This window comes from Cydia splendana, chromosome 13 (assembly GCF_910591565.1).
Source record: "Cydia splendana chromosome 13, ilCydSple1.2, whole genome shotgun sequence".
Classification (NCBI taxonomy): Eukaryota; Metazoa; Arthropoda; class Insecta; order Lepidoptera; family Tortricidae; genus Cydia; species Cydia splendana.
Window position 1 is genome coordinate 19,718,157 of NC_085972.1, and position 26,857 is coordinate 19,745,013.

The 26,857-nt window shown below is 35.7% G+C and overlaps 1 protein-coding gene across 1 annotated transcript in view; it reads left to right on the top strand.

Annotated features, from left to right (window-relative positions):
• Positions 1 to 2,892: 2,892 nt before the first annotated feature.
• Positions 2,893 to 26,857, top strand: part of LOC134796291 (broad-complex core protein isoforms 1/2/3/4/5) — a 51,106-nt gene continuing 27,141 nt past the window's right edge. Inside the window, exons 1-2 of the mRNA XM_063768365.1 lie at positions 2,893 to 4,024; positions 24,892 to 24,935. The gene's annotated coding sequence lies outside the window, so the exon portion shown is untranslated. The remainder of the gene's footprint in view (positions 4,025 to 24,891; positions 24,936 to 26,857) is intronic.

A 26,857-nucleotide genomic window follows, 5' to 3' on the forward strand; every position in this document is an offset into this window, starting at 1 on the left:
TAATTAGTAGTATATCTACCCAAAAAAACTAAAGCTATGGTGTCTCGCAATATTTTTTTAGTAAGTTAACTAACAATATTAAATGTACTTACTTTTTACACTTTGAAACATTATCTGACAGGCTTCGTCAATTGAGTAAACTATATAACATATGTATGCACGTGTCTCTTTCTTTAATATCTCTGGCTACTAGTAAAAACACTGTGTTAATTTAATCTTAGCTAAACAATCCTTATTACCAACAGAAGTTAAAAAATAAGTTTTTCGCGGGCTGTTTTTTGCAAAAGTATGTATATATATTTGTATTTACTTACTCCTCTGGCGCAGCGACCTAAAGTGTGTCTTGGCCTCCAACACGACTGCTCGCCACTGATCCCGGTCCTGTGCCATTTCTATTTGTACTTACGAATAAATTATTTATTTTTCTATCTTTTTTGTCAAATTCGTTCGTTCTGTCTACCTCTTCTAAAAATATGAGATCTCTAATCAAGTTTGTCTGAGCGTTCGACTAGGTAAAGGCGCAATTGGAATCATATTTCTGCTTACTCGAGATAGGTATGCTGCGCTAATTTGGATAAAAATATATGCATTTAAGAATTGCGTCATGATTAAAATCTCTGTTTGATTAAAGGACTAGTTCTAGGATGTACGTTTCCTAGAACTAGTGATGATAACTTACCACTTACGGAGTCTAGATAAAGATCAGAAGGGTAAGGTAGGGGGAAGTACCAAATACCAGACTAACAGGCCAATTCGAAATTACAGTGACACCAGAATGATATCTGAATCATGTCAATTAGTTATCGTGCGTTTCCCGCACCAATAAGTATAGGTACAGTCGCCATCGGCCAAGGTGCTCAAAAATATCTGAACACACTCTAACGCCTTGACAATAGAGGCGTGTTCAGATATATGTGAGCGCCTTGGCCGCTCCGATATATCTGGTGGCGACTGTACAGAGAAAATACGAGCGAAAGCACAAAATCTGAATGACATAATTAAGGGCCACCGCACACTAGCGTCTTTTGAGCGTCGGCGTCTAATCAGCGCTATAGGGAAAGAGAATAGATAGTAGAGAGGGGTCCTGTCATAGTAAATTTTGTAGTCACAGTAAATTTACTGCCATCTATCGACACACGACTAAAACTCAAAATGAAAACGTATAAAATTATCAAAAATATGTATATACAGGGTGTCCCTAGCCATTGGACAAAGCCGAAATGTACATATGATTTAGGGTATTTAGAACCAGTATACAAAGTATCATAACAATCGGTGTAGCGGTTACGAAGAAATTAACAAATTACGATTTTTTTACTTTGGAGCAACCTGTATGTGTTAGTAGCTCCTGAGGTAATAAATAGTATGAAACCTGCTTCGACCGTTTTGATTATCTTTTTTATTTATGACATTAATAAGATTATGACTTTTGACAAATGTCATTATTGCCGCACATTTTCAAACAAATGATTAATACAGTATGTTTCTTTTTGTTGTCGATTATTGGAAATAACTTTTGTTTGATAACTTATTTTTTTATCTTTTGTTCCAATTAAAAAAATATTACCGTTAGAGCATTTCTGAGAAATAACCCTACGTGGGATTTCAGGGTTTGTCCAATGGCTAAGGTCAACCTGTATATGGATAAATGTTTTTATTATTTTTATATCTTTTTGATCCATGTTCATTCACTGATATCTATGTGTTAAAATTGTTAAATATGAAACGGTGTCGTCACGCCATCTAGCCGAGTATAGGCCAAAGGTGTGTGCGCCATCTATCCGAGAATGACTTTTTCTTGATTTCCGAGGCACGTTTTTTCCTTAGACTTTATTCATCTTATACGAAGTTACATATGTCTTTGCTATAGGTAACGGCGTCGTTGCGCAGTTGCGCCGACGTCGCGTCGAGCAGCAGCCATAGAGTAGACTAGACGCTGACGCTCGGGAGACGCTAGTGTGGGGTAAGTAAGATGTCATTCTGATCAGTGTACGTTCGAATTGGCGCCTGTAGACCCGTATAAGAAACTATATAAAATCAGAAAGTTGGGTACCAAATTTAGCCCTATCTCCGATCTGAATAGTAAACGTTACCAAACAAACATGCCGTGACAACCGCCTATACAATTGTCGTCGCAAATCATCGCGTACCGGCAAAAAACCGCATTGTTTCTACTAATAAAAACTTCTAATAAACATGCAACTAAGCTACGGGCTTCCGGGCAAATAAAACATAAAAATATATCCTATTTTCATAGGGCGGGGGTGGCTAGCCCCCCGGGGGTGGGTGCTTGCGCAAAAACCCAAAAACATCGAAATGAAAATGAGTGTAGCAGGGGGGTGCTCTGCTGTGTTGGTAATTCATTTTTAACATTAAGCCTGTGTGGGTTTTAAAGTACAGTCGGGACAATATGTGTTAATGCGTAATGGGATGCTGACTGTATCTGCACTTATGATGTTTTAAGTTATTTAGCTTTATAGTAAACGTACTTAAGACTTAATTAGTCCTAATTAATTATATTTTAATAGTTATACCTTATATGTTTGTAAATTTGTAAAAGACAGGTAATATTTAATCAGAAGTGGGATAGTTTTACAAATAGTTTAATCAATAAACATCTCGGTATCTATGGATGTCATTATTTTTAGTTTAAATTTGATTCACACTATTTTTGTTACCTATTGATAATGTTTTGGATCCAGTTCCCTCGTAATGTTAACCATTTTTGTATATAAATGCCTTGTTAAGTTATAATTAGTTAATATACCTACCTAAGTAGATATTTAAAAATATGACGTGGTAAAGTTTTCCAAATTGTATAGGTATACTGTTTAAGTCAATTATTCTGCTAGTTATTTTAGTTTGAAGTCTAATTAGCAAACTAATATGCTTCCTAATTATTTAGTGCTAACTGCCGCCGAGTGTACCCCGCGAGTTCGCATACCCCCCACACACACCTACACGCACTAGCGAGAACATAAAACGCAATTTTGTATTAGATTTAATTTGACTCGCACACTGGCGCGTCGCTGTGTGCGTGAGGAAGTACCGCTTTCTACGCACAAATTGATTACGATCGTCGCCGAAAAGAGGAATTTGCATACACGTGGAACCTTTTTCCCTTTCTCTAAAAAAAATCAATCCATTTCCCGCGCTCATCGCTCGTGTTTTGTTTCTTAATTTGTCAGCGGGCGTCTTGGAAGTTTAAGTTTGTCTATGGTCATGCGTGATAGTGTAGGGCTAACTAGAGTGCAGGTGGGTGCATGCCAGTGCGGTCGGGTCCGCCCGTCGCGGCGCCGCGTCGTCGAGTGAGAGCGCGATTTAAAAACTATACGAACCCGCGCAGCGAGCGCCAGCCCGTAATACCACCCCCCGCGTAATGATTTTTTGGCGATGAATTTATATTCGCGCGCGAGCGGTGCCACTTTTTCGACCCCCTAAAACCCCCTCCCCCCGCTCATTAACGCAACCCAGATATGCAATTCTGATCTTTGACGAGGAGGCTGTAGTGTCGGCGGGCGCCTCGTCGGGAGAGGTGCCCCGTTTTGTTTTTTCCCGCCCGGCTTCATTATTGATGGCATCGGGACGGTAATGCGGAAGCATGTGTGAACGTTTCATTACAAAAGGTGGACGCCGCTCGTGTTAATATTGCAGACCGGCCGGACCCGACCGGACGGGTGGACGCCTCCGCAAAAAAAACTTTAAAATAAAAAAAAGAATAATTGGCGCAATTAGTTGTCCGGTGCAAAGATTCGATTTTTTAGAATTTTAAATTTTTAAGTTTGGAACGCGTGGCGCGCAACTATCGCGTGGCTAAAGTTTCCGAAGTTCGATAAACTTCTCACGTGCGTGTGTGCTCGGCGGACAGTTGACGGAGTTCGCTCGGACTGAATTTTCGCGTCGCGCTTTTCCGAATTTTTTTTATTGGCGGGCTTTCGGCGGACATTGACTTGTGACTTTGTTGAAGTTTTTGTTGATTGTTTTTTGTTGTTATCATTTTTGGGAGTGAGCGGCTACTGCAAAGGTAAGTTTACACACTCACACTACAATAATAAGTACACAATTAAAACTGCTTCTATTTATGTCACACATTGAAATTCTCACAGAATTTTGACAGAACCGGAAGTATATTTATCTATTCACGGGAATCTTTAATCCTTTACAAGTCATAGATTTGAATATTCAACAAGTTTGCAACTTAATCTTTATTTTTTATTTTTCTCGCGAACAATTAGTTTGACCCTTCTTAAGTTAGCTATTATTATGATAATCTATGGTACTGGCCGCGAGGCGAGGGACAGCGCGGCTGCAAGTGGACCGAGACCTCCACATTAGATGCTCCTGCATAAATAATTTAAAAGTAATAAATTAAAAAGTTGCATCGGACCGTTGTGTCGCAAAATTCAAATTAAGAACTTAGACGATTATCAGTCGATTATTTTATATTCGGTTGATTATGATAATAGTAAGCCGATAAAATTATTTTCTTTAAATATCCTGCAGAACATTCAATGCACTTTGGTAAAGATATTACACGATAGATTAGATACTAATGTTATTAATTCTAGCACTTTTTTATTAACTACCTAATGTTTAAAATATAATTATTTCGATATTCAGATAATCACGTAATGGATTAATCAATGACGTTAATATTGAATTGAATTTGTAAATAAAAGCCATAAAATCATACCTATCAAACTCAGTTAAACAAAATATAATTAGTTATATATATCCGTGTTCCTTTTGTGCAATTTTTTTATCTTTATCTTATCTTATATTATACTATATTTCCCTTACAAAAAATAAGGCCAAAAACATTATCTATATTTATTAAAAAATAAACGACCGACACATGCGTATTTTTCCCCGCACAATCACATTCGCGCGTTTCGCGCGCAGACGGCGAGCACAATTCTGCAGACTCCAGCTTGCAGCGCGCTGCCCGTTGCAGCCCCGTCGTTGTCGCCTTAGCCTAAATTCCTTTTTTGAATTTTGTATCTATTCTTCGGCCGTTTTGTTTGCTGTTGGGAGCCTGTTTGAGGGACTAGTTTTGATTTTAGAATCGTTTGTAGTGATGGTAAATGTTGGTTTTGTATAATAGTTTAACTAGGTAGGTAGGTACGTACCTACTTTTAAGTAGGTAAGTATGTGTATTTGTGTGTAGGTGCGTATTTTCTAATATTGTTAGCATAAGCTTTATTCAGTATATTAACCATTTAAAAGGTTATTTATTATTTAAAAAAAGGGTCTGAGAAATGTAAATATGTCTATACCTTATTTAGGTAAAAGTCGTAAAAAAGTTTGAAGAGCATGAAAATCTCGTAGTTTCCTGTAAAATAGTTGTACTCCAGTTTAGTGCCGCCGCTAACGGCGCGCTTCCTAGAAATTAGCAAGTTGCCGAATCGCATCCAGACGCGCATCGATTCAGCATCCGTCCCAGACTAGAAAAAAGTAAAAAACGGTGACAGACTCATTCCGCCGCCGTCTCCTTTCTAATCGCGCCCCCACACGCACGCGCGAGTTTTTAATTGCACCCCCACCCTCACCCCGGAAAAAAAGGGCCCGAGCACACGATGGATTAGCATACAGCCTCGCAGAGAAACGGTGAGCGCACCCCTTCAGTTTTTGCCGCCATATTTTTTCGCGGTATTTCGGCGGGGGGCTGCGTAAGCGCCGACACGTTAGTCGGCAGCGGCCGGCACTATGTGCAACACCTGCACGAGCGCCGTCAAACGTACTAACACCAGTGGTCAGTGAGTGGATTGTTTTTTTTTTTAAAAGGTGAGTCTCTAGGCTAAGTTTATCGGCCTAGCCAAATTCGCGATAGCTAGGAGCAAGGTCGCCTGATAAAAATTATTTGCACAAAAATGGATAACCTCATTTCGGGACAACGCCGCGTTGTGCTAGAACAGTGACTATTTTTTTAATCGCTACTTTTATCAGTTGAATGCGATTATAGCTATGAAACTGGCTATTGCAAAAAAATCTATCTCTTTCTAGAGCACCAATTAAGAGCGTAACAGACTAACAGTTCATAACTCGAGTCGCGAGTTTACTCAGTGTCTATGTGAATCTCAACGAGTAATAACATGCATAAAATATTAAAGTAACGTATACGATTTAAGTTCTTTTAATAAACTTTGTCGGTGAATAAAGACAATATTGAATTGTCATTCGCGAGTGTACGGTGAACTGAAAAATGTGGCTGAAAAAATTGTGTTCGGTGTTAAAAAATAGACGGTGTAGTTTATAGGCACTCCACAAAAAAAAGGTAAACACAACTCTATCAGTCTATGCCACTTTCATTTTCAGGCGGCCTAAAAAAAGTTGTCAAAAATATTTTTCACTTCATGATTCAATTCCGCGGGATTTAAACGGAGAGGTTGGTAGATGTTTTATTTTTTCTGCAAATTAGTTTAAATGGAAATTGACGTTTGAAATTCGAATCCTGTTGGAAAAACCGTTATACACGTGTGACAAGTTTCAAGTTTTGTAGTTAAATATCACACTATTTAGTGCTGATTTTATATTAGACTGACTATTATTAAGTGCCTACTTTAAAACATTGTAACTAGAACGCAAGATATCACTACACGTACAACATACATACGACGTGTGTGCCTAAATAGTTAGGAGGTAAATCAGCCAAATTACGTAATACCTAGTTAATAACTTTATTGCTAGTAACAGCCTTAACCTATCCGTAATTTTAAATACACTATACATTTTATATGTTAATCTAAATAACTTTAAAAAACAGGCCAAACTTCTTACTTCATAAAATAAAAAAGTTATTAAAATGCTTAGTGAACTTAAATAACTATAAAAAAAATAATGAGTTATACAGCATTTCTGCTTTTAAATATGCTATTTCATGAAAATACAGACTATATAAAATAAATATCAGAAGACTTGCGTTCTGAAACTTGAGCTGTCGACCTTATTTAATTTAATGTCACTTCGAGCGTAGAGTATTGTTTAAGATAGATTTTTAAGAAAAAAAAAATATTTATTAAACTTTAAGTACAAAAAGAATTATAGTAGGGTAATTCGCCAGTAACTGGCCACTGTTAGTAATTGGCCACCCTAAACTAAAAATTAATTATATTCACCTATAAACTGGCTAGCCAGTTATTGAAACCTTATACTAAAATGAATTCTGTTTATAGGTGAATAGAATTAATTTTTAGTTTAGGGTGGCCAATTACTAACAGTGGCCAGTTACTGGCAAATTACAAGTTAAGTCTTTTTGTATTATATTTGTTCTTCTAAAGAGGTTATAGGTACTAATGTGAGTTTCTGTTTATATAAAACTCGTAGAAAACGTTTTAAATAAGTCTAAAATATTAAAATAAGTTTTCCGTGTATTTGCCTAAGTTGGATTCCATAGTAATATTGTCTGAGAAATACCTAATGTAACCTATTCTAAGAAGTTACACACATAAATTTTATCAGAAGACGTAGAGTTCAGCGAGTTGAACGTTGTAAAAATTATACAAATGTTACTTTAAATATGTATACCTATTTGAAACTACATTAGTAAATAGTAAGAATTATAAAAATCATAAGATCAAGGAAGTTGGTTTTTAGCCATAGATTCTTTTTGTTTAAATAGTTTCCTAATTCTTTCGAATTGCGCAAAAATGAGGTCACAACGCCTGCTTCTGTTGTGAAAATAAGTACTAAGTATGTACCTTTCGTGAGTAAAAACACTTGCTAGCCAGTAAGTGTATTTATAGACTATTAAGGATGACTCACGTTAGACCGGGCCGTGTCCGGACCGGAGCTTCCGGCGCATCGTTTTCTATGGAAGGAATCACGTGATCGCATGTCATGGCCCGGACACGGCCCGGTCTAACGTGAGTCATCCTTAATAGTCTATAAATACACTTACTGGCTAGCAAGTGTTTAAAACTCACGAAAGGTACATACTTAGTACTTATTTTCACAACAGAAGCAGGCGTTGTGACCTCATTTTTGCGCAATTCGAAAGAATTAGGAAACAATTTAAACAAAAAGAATCTATGGCTAAAAACCAACTTCCTTGATCTTATGATTTTTGTCAGCAATTTCACACTTTACCTAGTGGTTCTTCTTAAAAGCAAATAAGAAAACGTCCTAACCTCTTATATTAAATTCGATTGTGCCTGATAGGATATTCTTAGTTATCTCGATCTCTCCAGAACTCGGCTCAAATAAATGAGAATGTCAAAGAATTTAATTTCCTAACCATTTTGTAATTTGTCAAAGTGACAATAGTATGAGGTCTCTAGCGACTTTCATATTGATTGTCACTGTGACAAGGTACGAAATGGGTCGGTAATTTTTTTTTTACTGTACCTATTCTTTTCTATGTTGGTCCACTCCTATTGGAGAAATCGGGGAACACCCTATTACCAAGACTCCGCTGTCCGCCTGTCTGTCAGCAGACTCATGAGCCGTGATAGCCATATATACAGTTTAAATTTTCACAGATGATGTATTTCTGTTGCCGCTATAACAACAAATACTAAAAACAAAGTAAAATAAATATTGAAGTGGGGCTCCCATACAACAAACGTAATTTTTTGCCGTTTTTTGCGTAATGGTACGAAACACGTCGTGCGCGAGTCCGACTCGCACTTGGCCGGTTTTGTAGTCGGTTAAACATCTTCCGCAAGCGAAAATATTATAAGAGTTTTATATTTCCGTAATCTACTTAAATCTAAACCTAGCTCCGGTTTCCCGCGAAGTATAACTAACTCGAGAAAATATTATTGCTTCGAGTACGAGACTTTCAGCTATGGAAATTAGACTGGAATAGTGTAAAAAAATATATTTTTACGTAAGTCCATTGACAGTTGTTTTTGCAGCATATTTAAAAGGGTACTAAATATCAATCTTCATTTGTTTTACGGCCAATTATAGATTTAAATTCTATTCTCACAAGAAACTTCAAAGAAGCGCATGCCACATAGTATAGTAGGTACCTAAATGTATGATTCGCCAATGCTTTAATACTAAACGCAAATCAAACTGACAACCATAATCATATCACTATCTCTCTCACTCTTGCCATGACCACACAAGCGTGAAAGAGAGTCAGTCTGGTTTGCGCATAGTTATACGCATAGGCTAGACAAGCTTGCTCACGCGCACCGCTACGCGTCTACGCATCGTAGTGCACTCTACGCATGCGTAGGCCCTCATAGACCAATGCACTCTAGTTTACGAAGATTGCTATTTCAATGTATGTAGTATGTTTCTGTACTGACTGCACTGCATCTCACAGTGCTAGTGTGTTAAACAAAATGGTAATGATAATATATTTGAATAAAAGTCTAAGCCTAACTAAATTTTCCTTGACATTTTTAATCTAATAGTTACTTAATGTTGTCCTTCTTATATCTATGTGTCTATCATTTTTAGTTACCTATACGTATTTCTTGACAGTGTTGCCATTTTTGCAGATGTATTTTTCACTTATATGACGAAAGCGAAGCTTAAAATAGGGATGATGACACATGTTGAATTTTATAACAAAACCTAGTAAAATAGATAGAAAATGAGCAATTTATCACAATAATGTGGATTAAAAAATAATATATGGAAATAATACAAAAATACAGGACCTGAAAGTTCCAAAATTAAAGTTTTTTTTTTACTTCCAAGAAGGAAATAAGTAAGGATACCATTCGATTCCTTAAATTGTATCCAAAAAAAGATTGTAGAACAACTATGTACATAAACGCAATATTTCACCGACAAAACGCAATTATCTTGTTTTTTCCATACAGTGCATACTTCAAGATGGACTCTTAGTGACCTTGACGTCACGGTCACTTATCGTTTTGTTAGGGGCGTTTCGCGAGTGAAGTACGACTGTCGGACTTTGACTATCATTTCTGACTTTTGTATTGCTTTATTGCAATGGGTCCCATAAAGACATTTGATCCTAAAAACAAACCTGATCGATTGATATCGTAAAGGAAAATTTGTCATCTAGCCTATTCACGATTGATTTAAATGTTTTAAGAAAAGTAGCCGTGGCAGTGGGGGAGGCCGGATTCGAGCCGACGTCTTCAACTTACGCGGCTCCGCCACTAGAGGGCTTGGTCACTTTCTCTTCAGCATATGATATCTAAGGTACCTGAACTAAAGAAGGCTCGTTATTTTTATATTTCATTTTTCTTCTGTTTAATACTAACTTGCATTTCATACTATGATACTAGCGAACGTGAACGCATTTTTTTCAATTCATTCACATCATATACACACTTATAAAAGTATGATTTTTTTTAAGTAGGCAAGCTTAAGAACCAGGCTTTTGGCACAGGTAGAGTCAAAGAATTTAATTTCCTACCCATTTTAGGTCTCTAGCGACTTTCATATTGATTGTTGTGACACTGTACGAAACGGATCGGAAATTAAATTGTTTCACTGTACCTTATTTCAGTTTATAACCTGAGTCTCATCCGCTCATCTGTCCATGTGGCATTTATATTTACAACATAAAAATGAAGCCCCGCTTGCTAAGCACACATTTGCAATCGCGTTTTTATCGGCCGCAGCCGTTGAACCTAGATAACGGCTAGGCTGACGCCCTAGGGATCTAAATGCTAACCAACTTCCAGAAAAATATTTATATAAGGCTCCCAGTGACCAAAATAGCTGCGAGTTTTAGGATAAATTTAGGGAAGACGGTGTAAGGTAGGCGGTCAACTATAAACATATTTATGGAGGGAAAATATAGTGTCAACTTAGGTGACAATGCAACAACGTAACCGAGACAGTGACAATGCAAAAACTTAAGGTAACTTTCGGATACAAACTACACCAGCATTACTACTGCCACAAATGTCAAAAATCTGGGCAGAAATTTGCGACAGCAATTTTGTTGGCAGTTATGGCACGTTGCAGTAATGCAGCCGACTGCATTGATGCAGAAAACGTCAAAAGATCATTTTATTAAGTAATTTATACTAAATTTGATATTTTGATTACATGACATTTTAAAATCGGATTTTAATTTGTTACATTGACCCATAGTTACATGACCATTTTACCAGTAAAATACAAGTATAAGTGTTTCTCTACTAATATCCATATTATGACTAAAAACATCATCCTTCTTGGCTTATCTATTTTATAATAAGACGAATTTAGTAACATATTAGGGAAATTATTTAGACGTCATCGAAACCTAAATAGCTTCAGAGGATAAATAACAAGCAAAATTCTAGAATATAGTAATGACTGGAATACTAATATAGGTACGTACCGTAACTACATGAACAGCAATAGTTTCCTTGTTATGCCATTTTTATCAGCGAACAACCTAAATTTAGTTATTGGTAACTAGGAAAAGGTGAAGTACAGCGGCATACAGAAGTGTTTTCCCATTATTCATCTTCTAAAAATAGACATACATTTTTATAGCCGGTCAAATAACTTTGTCAGTAGAAAAGGCGCGGAATTCAAATTTTCTATGGGACGATTACCCTTCGCGCCCATATTTTTTTAAATTTACCTCGTTTTTCTACTGACGGGAATGGCTTGATAGGCCAATTGCACTGCTACCGCAAATGTCAAAATCGATGTTGCTGCCCAGATTTTTGACTTTGCTGCAGTAATGCTGGTATAGTCGAAATCGAAACGTTACCTTTATTTCGCTCTATTCACACTGACAGTTCATGTGTCAGTGTGTCTATTGCCTAACCGTTACACTTTCAGTGAGATAGATATGTTTCCTCGCAATTTCACATGTACCTAAATTCAACATTAATCAGCATACATTTCATTTCGTAGTAGGTACGTTCTCAAACATATTTTTCGTCAGTACAAATAATGTAGAAATTTATTGATTAGCCTGATTAAAAAAATCTAATTATTTTAGTACAATCACGCAGTAATTGTATTTATAGTTTGTCAAAATAAACATGCATATGGGTAAGTAGGCTTGACTAGTAAAAAATTAAACAGTTAACTGTCATTGATTTAATTACCTAATAAAAAAACAGTATTTGCCATTAAGAGTAGCTAATGTGATGTACTTACACTTAAAATAGTTACTTATACCTACTTCCTTTGACGGTAAGAACAATCGTTGCTTATATTTTACAAAAGGTCGTAAAAGCCACGGTTTTCTTTGACGACTCTTCCTTTATGTAAATAAAGCAGAATTTGACCTACCGCCTTGACCAGGTGTCGAGATTCCTATTACATTAAATATTAAATGGGTCCAATTACTTTCTAGGACTCTATCTTATAGACTTATGATATACTTATAGAACGTTATTTTGTGTCATTAAAAATAATTTATCTGAATTTTAGAAATAATTTAATAAGTCATTTTATATAAGAATTTTCTTTATTATGACAAACGGATGATGTTTAAATACCAGTAAATACAGCCAAAATTAAACATACGTTACAAAACAAAGAGTATGTATTTAACATTTTGACAAAAAATAAACTCATATATTATTGGGTATTTTGTGGTCATCGATAAATAATTCAGTAAATAATTTCATTAAAAAATACCAGCAAAAGTTTAGGTTAGGTTTTAACCTTGGTTTAGACTACTAAATAATAGTTTGTGGTCATTTAGTAGACACTTTTGCGCGCGTATACTCTTTATCACATCGAGCGCTAGACATTCTGACGCACTACAGGATACGGAGCGAAAAACACATTTAATAAACGTAGCTAAATAGATATTAGGTATTGTTAACTAATTTAAATTAAACCATGTTAACGTATAATATAAGAGGGAAAATCTACATTTAAACCGACAGTATTCACGTCTCTGGTATTACCAAAAATGTCTCTAGAGTTACCAAAAACTCATGTTTCCGTTTGTCTAAATATTAGGTCTAGAGCAAGTAGCTTGTTTTTTTTAAAAGTAATATAATACCTAATTATAAAAGTTAATTCGCCCATTAAATGAATCTGAGGGCAGAAAGGGGTAGGTACGAGTATAAATAGTAGAGCTTACAGGTGAACCTATTAACTGAACTACATGTTTAAATTATTGCCATATTTCATTATTTATCAGAGACCTATGGGTTAATTTAATTTTCACCTCACTACCTATCAGGCATACAGCATTAAATTCTTATAATAACAATTATAGTAATAATGTCGTTGATTATGCATTAAGTTAGTTTTAATTCTACCACTAAATGTAACATTGTATTGTATAGCTGTTTGTTATCCCTAAAATGAAAAATTAATAAAATAAAAAAATAGTATAGTAGATTGTAGTCTTTTGTAAGGAAAGGTTAATGAAATAAATATATTGTGTCTTCACATCTCATCTCAATCTCATCATATCAGAAGCGTCTATTTTAATTTTAATATCTGTTGAGGTTTTGATATTGAATTATTGATATGATATGATGTCTGGGGCCGAGTAGTGCCCACAAAATGCATAGAGTCCCCAGACTCCCTTGAGCCGTGGCAAAATGCCGGGACAACGCGAGGAAGAAGAAAATGCATAGAGTCGTAAGGCACCAGCTCGGTCGTATCATAACTTTAATAAGACTTTCATAAATTATAAATCTGAAAACCGCTCAAGCTTTATCACGATTTTATAGTAGGTAAGTAAACAATAAATATTTACCAATTTATCAAATCATATAAATATATACACAGATACCTATTGTGAAAAGACTTAAGCTAGTCTTACGTTATTTTTGAATTTTTTATTTACATTTTTGTATTGACGTTTATTGAATAAATTAATTGTGAAATAGTTACTAACACTTAAAAAATATTTTTAGTTCAACATGGGACATACCTGAGACTTTCCTGCTGTAAAAACCTGTTAAATAAAATTGTATATGATTTACCTGTTAATTAAAACATTTACATTGTAAAAACCCACATACGCATAATCATATACATATTTAGGTATGATTATAAAGGATTATTATGGGTGCTAAAGTGTAGTACCACTTAATATAGTTATCGGTGACGTCAAATATACTCGTATTTATAGGCATTAATAAAATTGCTCTTATTTTAGGTTTAGTTCACCAGTCACAAGTCAGATCCGGTTCGAAGGACCAACCACTTCCATATATTCTATCAAAATTCAAATGTGTATAAGAAACAAAACCCATTTTACTCATCATTTATAGCGGTGGAAAGTTATTATGTCTCACGCTTGTAATTTTTTCTTAATTACAATTTACAAATTGTATACAGAAAGAAATAGGAAGATTACTAATATTAGACGTTACATCCATAATAATTTATCAGCGCATTAAAGGACTCTAGTTACGGATTACAATAATTTTTAATTTGATCGTCAATAAGTTCTAGGAAACAAACAATAGCTCTAGGTTTAGTGAAGTCATCGCTTGTGTAGTAGCTAAGTATGCGGTCAGTCTTAAGGATGACTCACGTTAGACCGGGCCGTGTCCGGGCCTGAGCTTCCGGGGCTTACTTTTCTATGACATGACAGGTAATCACCTGATGTTTTCCATAGAAAACGATGCACCGGAAGCTCCGGCCCGGACACGGCCCGGTCTAACGTGAGTCATCATTTAAGGTGACGTTCGGATATCAACTGCAGCTGTTTTACTGGTGCAGCGTCGTTGTTGCCGCCGCTCTATCTGTGTTTCTTTGATAAAATGACTGAAGTTCGCCGCCGCATTACTGTCGGGATTATCGCATTAATTTTTTTCACTATTTTTATCAAGAAAATTGACAGATAAACCGGCCGCAATAACTACACCGCAACAGTAATACTCTGTTTTCCGAGGATAGCGGTGCCGTCATATAGCGGGCGTTTCCATACAAAATACTACTACATTCATATTTATACGTATTATTTTGTATGGTGACGGCCTCTAAACGACGGCATCGCTAACCTAGGAAAACAGAGAGTAATCCAGCTGCAGTTGACATCCGAACGTCACCTTTAAGGTGACAGTCCATTTCCAACGACAGCAGCACTACCATCCATTTTACTATGGAAATTGAGAATAACACCGACGCGTTTGTACTAGTAGTGCAGCTGCGGTCAGAAATGGAATGTTACCCTTACGCGGTTAAAAAATAAAGTAGACTCTTACTTTATTTTTTAACCGCGCTTTCATTACTGTTGCGACATTACTGCGGCGTCGTTGATGCTACCGCTGTATTATTAAATGTTAAATATGTCCTGAAAAGTAGGTGAAATTCGGTTCATATAGGTACCTAATTAAGAGTATAAATATAATTTTGCAAACAGCGAACTTAACAGAACAAGTCCACATTTTAATTAAAATAACAGTTAATTTATAGGCGCCTGTAGTATATGTATTTTGTCTAGAAATTTGCCTATTCAACAAATAAGCCTATGACATATATAGTAGGCCTAATAGTTGAGTAAATAAATGCTTATAGCAAATTTCTCACATTACGTCAAATGACGTACCTATAGTCCTACTTGCAAGTCAAGTGTTTTTACATATAATCAAATCGTAACAACAAAATATTTTAATTAATATTCCAATTCTAAGCTACCTCAAAAATTTGCTAAAGATAAGTAAATAAGATAAGAAAGTTTTTGTTTGAAGAAAAGTCACCTTTGTAACTGGCATATCCGATCCATGTCGTATGTTTAGCAAATTTTTGACGTATCTTAAAGTTCGAATTAGGCCGTTACTTATTTGTCTAATTGTATTATAAAAGATGACTCACGTTAGACCGGGCCGTGTCCGGGCCGGAGCTTCCGGCGTATCGTTTTTTATGGTAAGCATCACGTGATCATCTGTCATGTCATAGAAAAGTAAGCGCCTGAAGCTCCGGCCCGGACACGGCCCGGTCTAACGTGAGTCATTCTTAAATCTCTTCTTACATGAAAAGCAAATGTGTGTATAATATGTTTGCTTTTAAAAGCTTTTTAATTGATCTTTGATCGACGCACAATGAGGCGACAATGAAAACAACTAAATAGTATATTTTATAAATAAACTAGGTACTTTAAAATCACTTTTTATATATATCATATTATATATTTATGTTTTTTACACAGGTAATCATTAAGTAGGTACTTAAGAGTAGATACTAACGTGTGGATTAAGACTTCTAACCAGACGCAATCGTAGGCAAATTCTATTAGCCCATTTGACCATCTCATCTAATGATATTCACCTACACCGATGATTCAGCGTCGTTTCTCAAAGCAAACAATAAAATTACACAATTAAATGCATTAGAATCACACGTACGATAAATTCGCTGACATACACACAAGCACACAAGGCTTCCCCGAATATATTGCACACCGGATTCTCCATTGGCCGGTGGTGACAATCCAGTTTAGGTTCTGAGAAAATTCGGTAGCACTTTCGAATTCGTGTCGTTATGAATCAAGTACCAATTATGTCAATGTCTTGAATTCTGTGATTGGGTAAAAATTAGTTTATGTAAATAAAGAATTTTCTAACTATAATCAACTTAAAATAATAGGCATTGCACGGATATCATGGTCGCATTTTTATCACCTGTCATGTCATGCGTCACTTTCGCAGTTTCATACTTGTTAGAACTTGACAGGCATGGTGACAGATGATAAAGAGGCGACCATCTTAGCCCTACTGGTTTTGGTGAAAACAGTATAAATTAAACCATAGACAATAAAAACTTAAAAAAGAGTAAAATAGTATAAAAAGTTGTGGAGTCCTGCACTCTAATCATTACTCCAAATCTTCTGAAAATGGAATTGCAATTGTTATTAAATATACATATAGTATATATAGTAAAAATGAAAAATTTAAACTGATTTTTAAATTTGCTAACAAAGTTCTAACTAACCTTTCATTGCACTGATGTGTACAATCACCTGCAATAATATGTTACACAACTTAGGCTGCAAAAATATCTGACACGATCTTATTTGTAGAGCCATAAGAGCACGTCACATATTTTTGCGGCCTTCGAAGAGTAACATATTATTATTATAGTACTAACCTATAAATTATTCGAAAATTTGCTCGAAGTAGGATTCGACCCTAGCATACTACATCTAAATAATGGTATACCTGAGTAGTTAGCACCTATGTATACATATAGTTAAGCTGGATCTAATGAAAAGATCCGAGATCAAGAAGACCGTAGGTCAGTAGGCGGAATTGGTAGCGCGTTGGACCTGCAATCCAAAGATCTGGGGGCCGATTTTTGAATTTCAAGCGCTCGATTTCGTCACTCGAAAATCTGTGGAACACGGCCAAATGCTATTTATGAAATACGAGCGATAGAAATTGGGAATATAGTGGTATTGACCACCGTGATTAGTAGATTTTAATTGCCTAGTAGTGGAGATAGTAGTAAAGGGAGAACATGTAATCGAACGATCGAAATTCAATAATCGTCCCCCTGGGTTGGAATCCCACGTTGTCCAGAGTTGATCACAGTTCATTTTTGATTATTTCTCTCTCTCTAGACTCTCTCAATAGACGCCTGTATATAATATTATAAACGTAGAACAATATGAAAACCTCATAATTATAAGGATTCAATTTAAAACATCGCTGCGATATTTATTTAACAAAGTTTATGTAAACATTAGTAGGCGTTTCCTCCTAAGATTAATATTTCGTTTGTTTACAATTTGCTTACGCGACACTAGTGTGTTTACTTTTGTTTATCCGGCAGGTTTGATATTAACTAATAATACATTCTTTTGACTTATGGCATTTATCAATTGGTGTGGGATGTACGTCTTATTATTATTTGGTGTAATTGGTGTGGGATGTACGTCTTATTAAAATTTGAAATATGTATGTATTAGAAACTCTGAATAACAACGTAGCGCCATCTAGTGAGCAAGTAGACAGACTCTTTAATAAGTACTATAATTATTACCTCATTCCGGTAAAATTTTCAACTGTTAGGTATAGTCATTGAAATTACCGTTGAAATAACCTATGAGTCACCTATTCTTTGAATATACATTACACTTATGTAGGTAAAAGTTTGAAAATGTATTAAAGAAAGTAAAAATCGATTTTATAGTAACGCAATTCACCTTAAAATAAAATTGATAACGATTTCAATGTCATTAGCTAATATTATGATAACTATAAGATAGGTATTATTGTTGCTGCAAATTGGGTTAAAAATACTACATATAAATAACAGGTTTTTTAATACGGTAACAATTACAATGATTAAGAACAAGATAATTGTACATTGGAATTTCGAAATGGGGGTAATTTTGAAAATAACAAAGATCTAGTTAATAAAGAAAAAAGGTTTTTTTTATTTACTATAGTAACAGTAGGTACGCAAGTTGCCTTGGTAAGCGTTGCAGTATGATTTTATACATAGTTTGCCATTTTCAAATTGACCACGGTTTCCAAGCAACCCCTATATAGCTTACGATGCTATTCAAAATTAAAATCGCTTGTAAAATATATTTTTGGTTACATAAACAAAGATTTTGGCACTATCATTTTAGGCTAAATAGATCTGCCTTATCATAATCTAATATAATTCAGTACTCGTTATCTTTCGATATGAAAACGGCAATCTCCTGCACTGGCTGCTATCTAGGCGTGCCCTAGGTTAGGGCTGACAACTTATCGATATCGTTGACAAGATTTTATCGATAATTTATCAAATTTTTGTGGATGTTGTGACAGGCGAGATAGTTATGCATGTTGTAAACTCTAAATTTGAGAAAATTGATGTTATACCAAAAAAAAACATTTTAAAGTTTATTTTTCTTTAATATAGTATATTCTGATGTTAATATTTATGTTCGCTAGCTTAGCTTGTTTCTTACATACCACATAACAAACATAGATTTAATGTTAGTATGTCTCACAACAGTTTAAATTCGATTAAACTTAGATTTATTTACAAATAATAAACTTGGTTCATATCAGACAAGATAACTTCATAAAAAGGTAATAAAAATGATACCTCAAACTATCATACATTATTTCTTCTAAATTGTTTATACGCGTGACTCCTATTTCAGTGAGTAAAAACAAAGACAGAAATAATTATTTTGAAAAGTAACAAACATCGATATATATTACGCACGTCACTACAACTTATTGCACTTTCGTTATCGCGTTTTTAATGTCGAGCTCGTATACTGGTACCCCGTCTAAACAAGCCCAAGTCCCCACAAAACTCGTGTCACATACGTTTTTAACACAGTGGTGCCACAACTAACATGGCATTTTTCTGTTTGTTTGCGTTAGACATATCTAGTGGTTAGGTTCAGTGTCCGTTTGGCCAAGGCTTACTGATAAGGGCTGACATACCTACATTTCTCGTGTGATAGATATTTTGCCGCATATTTAAATTACTATGCACAGCACGATTTGAAAGTTGTAATATTATTTTTGTTTAATTTTTTAACAGATCAGAATATTTGCAAAAAGAAATCTAGCAAGCCAATGTTGACAGCGGTGAATTTGAATATTGTAAGCGCAATTAATCGATTTCCAATTAGATCGATCGATTGGCAAATGGAAATCCATTTGCAAAAGCAAAATAATGCTTATCAAATAAAATAAAATAAATAAATAAGTCATGAAAGTTATCAGAATGTATCATTTGACACGTGACATTTTAGTTGCGATATATTTTGGCAATCCAAATTAAGATCCAAAATTGTGTTATATACCTGTTTGCGTGGGTTTCCCTAATAACCCTTTATTTTAAATGTTTTATAGATATTTTAGAAGAATAACATATGTCACAAAAACTAACAAAAACTTAGTCTTAAAACATACGGCTAAATTATAACTACAAACATTATATTAAAAAAATAGTCTTAAGTGGAATACTTATCAAGGAAGGGCATCGTACGGGTCGACGAACTTATAGGACATTACAGTAATAAGGAAGTTTTTTATCTACTAGTAAATATGTAATAATACATAAGGAGCGCGGAGAAATGTGCAATATAACTTAAATAACTACGTCAATAATAGTATATGAGCAGTAAGGTTAGTAATAATCAATATTTAAAAATTAGTTATCAATTAGTTATGAATTTTATTGCGATAACAATTGATTCTAATACACATTATATAATACATAGCTGTGGTGGTGGTGTGGGTGTGGTATGTGTGGTGTGGTTGAACAATATTTTCCAAAATGTCAATATCCAGAGCGGGAACTTTAAGACACGTCAAAAATTTGCTAAAGATACGCTATGGATCGGATATGTCAGTGTCAGTCAGTCAAAAGTGACGTTTCTTCAAAAAAACAAAAAAATGTCGTATCCTTACCAAATTTTTGACGTATCATAAAGTTCGAATCACGCCGTACGTTTGTATAGTAAATACAATTGTTGTTGAAATTTCTACCTTATGTTCATATTTATACGGGTGAAAAGAAAATGGTTCAAGTTGTAACATACGTCTTTCTAAGCTTGATATTAATAGAACTACTTTCTTATTGTAGGTAGTAATAAAAATAATCGTACTTTGACATTGCGTAAAAAGAACAAGATCCTTTCTTCACACGGGAGCTATGCGGACCGTTGCAACATTTATAATATGTACCTACATGTACGTACAGTCACGGACTTTAATTATTGACCCATCTACGGTTCAAGCTAATTTGGTTGTCAATACTAACGGTATGAAAAGTCCAATGTAAAGTAAACTGGTGACCGAAGAGCTGGCGACTACCTCGCACAACGTATCAGCATTGCGATACAGCGAGGAAATGCCGCCAGCATCCTTGGTACAATGCCTCAAGGGCCTATTTTAGATTTAAGCTAGTTAATAATTTCGTTTAGTAGTACCACTGTATATATATTATATTGTATGTAAATAAATTATTAAAAAAAAATGACATTGAAATTGAAAAGTAAACCCTAAATGGCCCAACAATTGAAGTCCGTGAGTCCGTGACTATAAGAATAACGGCCCGATTCGAACTTTAAGATACGTCAATTAATAGATCTAGAAACGATATGGATTAGATGTCAGTGTCAAATGTGACGTTTCTTCAAAAAAAAACGTCAATTTTGACACTGACATATTTAATTAAGTATTCTATACAACTTAGCCTCCTGAAACCGTTTCGTTAGTTTTTTTTTAATTTGGGACACTTAGCGCCACTTGCACCATCACAATAACCCGGGGTTATCTGGTTAAACCTTGAGTTACCATTGTTACCAGTACACTTTGACACCGATTTTACCAGTTAACCCTGGGTAAGTGGCGCTAGGACAAGTAGTCCAATTAGGTAGGTCCAACTTCGAGAAAGAGGTCAACCGCCGAATCCAACTCGGTTGGGCAGCGTTCGGGAAACTACGTAATGTCTTTTCGTCCGACATACCTCAGTGCCTCAAGACGAAAGTCTTTAATCAATGTGTGTTACCAGTGATGACTTACGGCTCCGAAACGTGGTCTTTCACTATCGGCCTCATCTCAAAACTTAAAGTCGCTCAACGAGCTATGGAGAGGGCTATGCTCGGAGTTTCTCTACGTGATCGAATCAGAAATGAGGAGATCCGTAGACGAACTAAAGTCACCGACATAGCCCACCGGATTAGCAAGCTGAAGTGGCAATGGGCAGGCCACATTGCACGCAGAGAAGATGGCCGATGGGGTCGAAAAGTGCTCGAGTGGAGACCACGGACTAGCAAGCGCAGCGTAGGACGTCCACCCACAAGATGGACAGACGATCTTGTTAAGGTCGCCGGAAGACGCTGGATGCGGGTCGCTTCCAACCGGCACGTATGGAGGTCCAAGGGGGAGGCCTATGTTCAGCAGTGGACGTCTTATGGCTGAGATGATGATGATGATGATGAAGTGGCGCTTAGTTACTCAATAAAAGTTCAAAATAGATTGTGAAATAGGACAAAAATTTGTACGCAGGGTCTTAAGAGGTTATAACACCTTCAAGGATTAGAGGCGTAGAAAGGGTTTATAACTTCTACGACCTCCTAGCCTATAGTCGGTAGTAACCCTGCCTAAAGCAGGAGGTCCCGGGTTCCCGGGTTGTGACGACCGGTCTGGCCTAGTGGGTAGTGACTCTGCCTGCGAAGCCGATGGTCCTGGGTTCGAATCCCAGTAAGGGCATTTATTTGTGTGATAACACAGATATTTGTTCCTGAGTCATGGTTGTAATCTTTGTATATAAGTATGTATTTATGTATATAAGTATGTATATCGTCACCTAGCACCCATAGTACAAGCTTTGCTTAGTTTGGGGCTAGGTTGATCTGTGTAAGATGTTCCCTAATATTTATTTTATTTATTTATTTTTATATTATATCTTTGTCTAGTACCTAGGTCGATCTGTGTTTGATTAAGTTATTATTATGTAGTCTTGTTTAGTTTTGTTTTTACTCTTTACATTTAACTTCAACATATTTTGTATCCTTTACTATCATTTAGAGATGTTTTACATAATAATACAATACAATACTCTTTATTACACACATAACTAGTTTACAAAAGGTGACAAGGCGGTCTTATCGCTTAAGAGCGATCTCTTCCAGATAGTATAATATTATCTTTATTTATTTTGATACAATTTATTAATTAAATTCAACTAAAACTAGAATTTCTATTATTTCATTGCCTTTATGATTTAGGTGCTAAGTTCACGTTTTTAGTCAAAACAATAATCTATTGTCTACATGTAGACATAATGTCTAGACGCACTGTCATCTATTATTATAGTATGTTACTAAAACTGCTTAGCAAGACTTGAATTATCTTAGTAAGCAATAAGTTAATCGTTTTTACCTATACTTTTATTACTTATCTGTATTGATTGATGTGACTTCACTACACCTTATAAAGCAAAGTCCCCCGCCGCGTCTGTCTGTTTGTGTGAATGTAAGTTCGCGATAAACTCAAAAACTACTGCACGGATTTTCATGGGGTTTTCACATATAAATAGAGTGATTCTTGAGGAAGGTTTAGGTGTATATTTTGGTTAGGGTTTGTGTAACCCGTGCGAAGCCGGGGCGTGTCGCTAGTAAGTCTATATTAAAACGATATGCACATAGTTTTTTTGACGGATTCGGTGTAACGGAAATTTTCTGTTTTCTGGTTGGGTGATAAAGAATGTTTTATAGAATCAATTCCACCGTTGTTATTTCTATTGTACAAAAAACTTAAAACAACAAAATTGTTAATACTATCAACCTTAGATAAAAAAAATACCACGTATTTGTACTTTTATAAGTTATTAAAAGTAACAGTTTTCGTCTTAAAAAATGTATTTAGATATTTAGCCAAAATATATTGTATAAATCCACGACAGTTGAAACTCTCTGGGAGATACCTCAATAATCAGGGGCCTTAATATCACTTGTATAGTTTTTGATATGACAATAATATTATTATATGTCGCCGAAAACGAATTCGTGGCTTATATGTTACGTGTTGTTTTCTTCTTTTATTTTGCCTCGAATAAACGCTCTCTATTCTCTCTTCTATTCTATTGTATTATAATTGTTGTTCACTAAAAAGTTGAATTCAGCTATTTCATTCCGAGATACTCCAATAGGTAATTAGTCACATTACATTGATAATGTCACGAGCCACAATAAAACAGTGTCGAACGCCCCTAATCTCTGCTAATGCCTTAAGATTAATCCCAAGCCGATCCCTTAGTTTCAGTACGTCAATTACGTAACACGTACGACACGTAACCGTCATTCATAACTCACACATGAACACCTCTATTTTCACACATATACGTCACCACTACGTCGGAACTAGGCGCGCGATTGGTCCTTTCACTTTCATATCAAGCCTACATAGTTTGCATTCCAAATAGCGGACGCCCATTGGCCGTTTCAACTCTGACCTTTGCCGTGATTGGTCGGTCCTTTACATATTACCTGAGATATAATATATGGGATAGAATGTGAGGATTCGGGTTTTCCGGGAGTATACGACGCTATGTAATGACCCAGTTTCCGCTATGTGCTTTGCCTTCGCATGTTTTAGGGTTATGTGCAACTGTTGCTTGTTCGGTTATAGTTTCTACTTGGAAACCTTTTTATATATGTACACAGTATAAAGGGTATTATAGAAAAAAGTACAGTCAGAAATAATCAGCAAGATGCTACATTTATTATTCTGAACTACGAGACCGATTTCATACATATAATATGTAATCTAGCGTTATACTTAAGGTAAAATTGTATATCTATGACCACTGCAGTTGCAAGTGTTTGTAGGCTACGGTGACCGCATACCAGCAGGGGGCCCGTATGCTTGTTTTCAGCAGCGTGGTATAAAAAATGAGTGGAATGCGCGCCAATCAAAAAAACCGTCGAAATGCGAGTCAGACTCGCGCACGAAAGGTTCCGTACCATTACGCAAAAAAAGACAAAAAATTACGTTTGTTGTATGGGAGTCCCACTTAAATATTTGTTTTGTTTTTAGTATTGGTTGTTATAGCGGCAACAGAAATACATCATCTGTGAAAATTTCAACAGTCTAGGTCACGTTTCTCGAGTTACAGCCTGGTGACAGACAGACGGACAGACGGATCCTTTGGGTACGGAATCCTAAAAACGATCGTAAAAGTCGTATCAAAACCAATTAAAACGAGTTCTAGATGAAGTAATATCCAGATGTAGTGCATAATTATTTTCCATAGTATTTTCATGGAAACGTACGAACGTGTCTTGCTATTTCAGTCAGTCTCGGTACAAAAACTGCTGAGGTTGAATGAAGTAGCATGACAAATACGAACGTTCCCGAGAAAATACGATTGAAAACAACAGAACTATGCACTACATTTGTACTTCCTAAATTTGCCAAAAGTGCAAGCAATCTTCAAAAATGTTGACATAAACCTACTATCACTAACATATCGCGTTAGATTCTACAGATAGTAAGCTATGATAATATACCTATATGTTATCTCGTATGCTTTGTTTATATGCTAATAAAATATTTTCTTTTGCAGATTTTGCAAACGGAACCAGCTAAAGGCTCGTCAAAATTATAAAGGTAAGTAGGTATCTATATTAGTTTTCTGTAAACAGACCTTTAGATTTTATTTCCCATATAAATAATAAATTATGTGACAATATTACACAAATCGACCTAGTCTCATACCTACTAAGCTTAATAAGGGTTGTGTTGGGTCTTGTGTCTAGTAAGATGACGATATATACAGGTTGGCCAAGAAATAAGTGCGTTCCCGTTACCAGGGAGGTTTTGGAATTATACTGAGCACGTTTTACTATGGGACTATCGCCGAAATCGCGAAAAAAAATTTGGCTGTTTCATACATTTTGGCTGGTCCATTTTCTATTGGAAAGTAAATTTTTTTTCGCGATTTCGTGGTTGGTCCCATAGTAAAAGTTGCTCAGTATAATCCCAAAACCTCCCCGGCAACAGGAATGCACTTATTTTTTGGCCACCGAGTATGTAGTATTTATCATACTTAAGTATGATAAGTTTTGTCTCAACGGCCCAACCACTGCATATCTTTTTACTCTGGGCATATAATAAAAAACATAATAAAAAAACTCTTGATCTCTTTTACAAACATGCTATGATAAATGTGCAATGCAGAACACCTAGAAACTAACCGTATCTTATCTACGTCATGATTAGACCGTGCCTAAATAAAACTGATAAAAAAATCTAGGTACACTTAGATAGTAGAATAAGCAAAAATATTAAATAAGCACTAAAATTCTATAATTATTTCATATTGAGAAGTTCGCCTACCACAGAATAAATAATAGTACTACCTTACAGAAAGGGCACTTCCTACAAAACCGAAGTTTGACAGCGATTCAGGGACGGATCATGCTATCCCTTTCTAATGTATGGTGCTATCCCTTTCGGCTATTTAGGGTTGTCAAAATTCAAGTCTTTATCTTATCTGTGGCCGTGCACGCAAAAGGACGTCAAGTGGTGCCAACCCTAATAATTGCTCGGAGCAATGCTGAGCCGAATAGAGCCGAGTTTGCCCGAAAGGAAGAGTGTCCCACTGGCTATATATTACTCGCTACGCTCGTAGTTCAATTTTAGAATCTTTCGCTTGCTCGGCTATCAATATTAGGTAACTCGGGTTAAACAACAACTTTGCCCCTCTTGTAAAACAAATAATTATCATTTACTTTCTTAGCGCGTAACGTAGAGGCTCCAGTGCCCGACACAGCTCCAATTATCGACATGTTCAATCATAATGTCATAGCAAGGTGTCCAATATTGGGTCTTAACATGTTGATTATTGGCGTATTTACGCTACACACCGACGTTATAGATCTACACTCGAAAGCCTAAATATTTTATCAGCCGTCGTTGCACTTATAACCCCAGATTAACTTTATTTTTAAAGAATATTTACATTTTTGGAGATTAGACGTATATGAGGCTAATGAGATATTTTGAAAGACTAAGCGCCATTTGCACCAACCCACTAACCCGGGGTTAACCGATGAAATGATGTACAGTACAATTTGACACTGGGTTAACGATTTAACCGCTTAACCCCGTGTTAGTGAGATGGTGCAAGATGCCCTAAGAAACTCTTTCAAAAATTAAAAGCTCTTAATTTATACATTTAATATAATTTGATTCCTTCCGGTGTTTTTTTTATGACAGAAACCATCAAGAAGAAACCGAAGTATTATCTTTCCTAGAGGTAGATCTGTTTAGTGGATTTTTGTTACCACTTGAATTTGAAACGACTATTAAATAGATTATTACCAACCAAAGCTAAACAAGCTTGTCGCTCTCAAAAGCTAAAAAGTCTGAAATACGGACTTTACATTGACTAAGGTTCATGCTAATTTGGTTCTGAATTATCAATTACCTAGAATGGCACTCGTGCGTGGACCCATTCCGTGGGCAATCATTGGAATGCCCACGGAATGGGTCCACGCACGAGTGTCATTCTAGGTAAAATGCGTCGC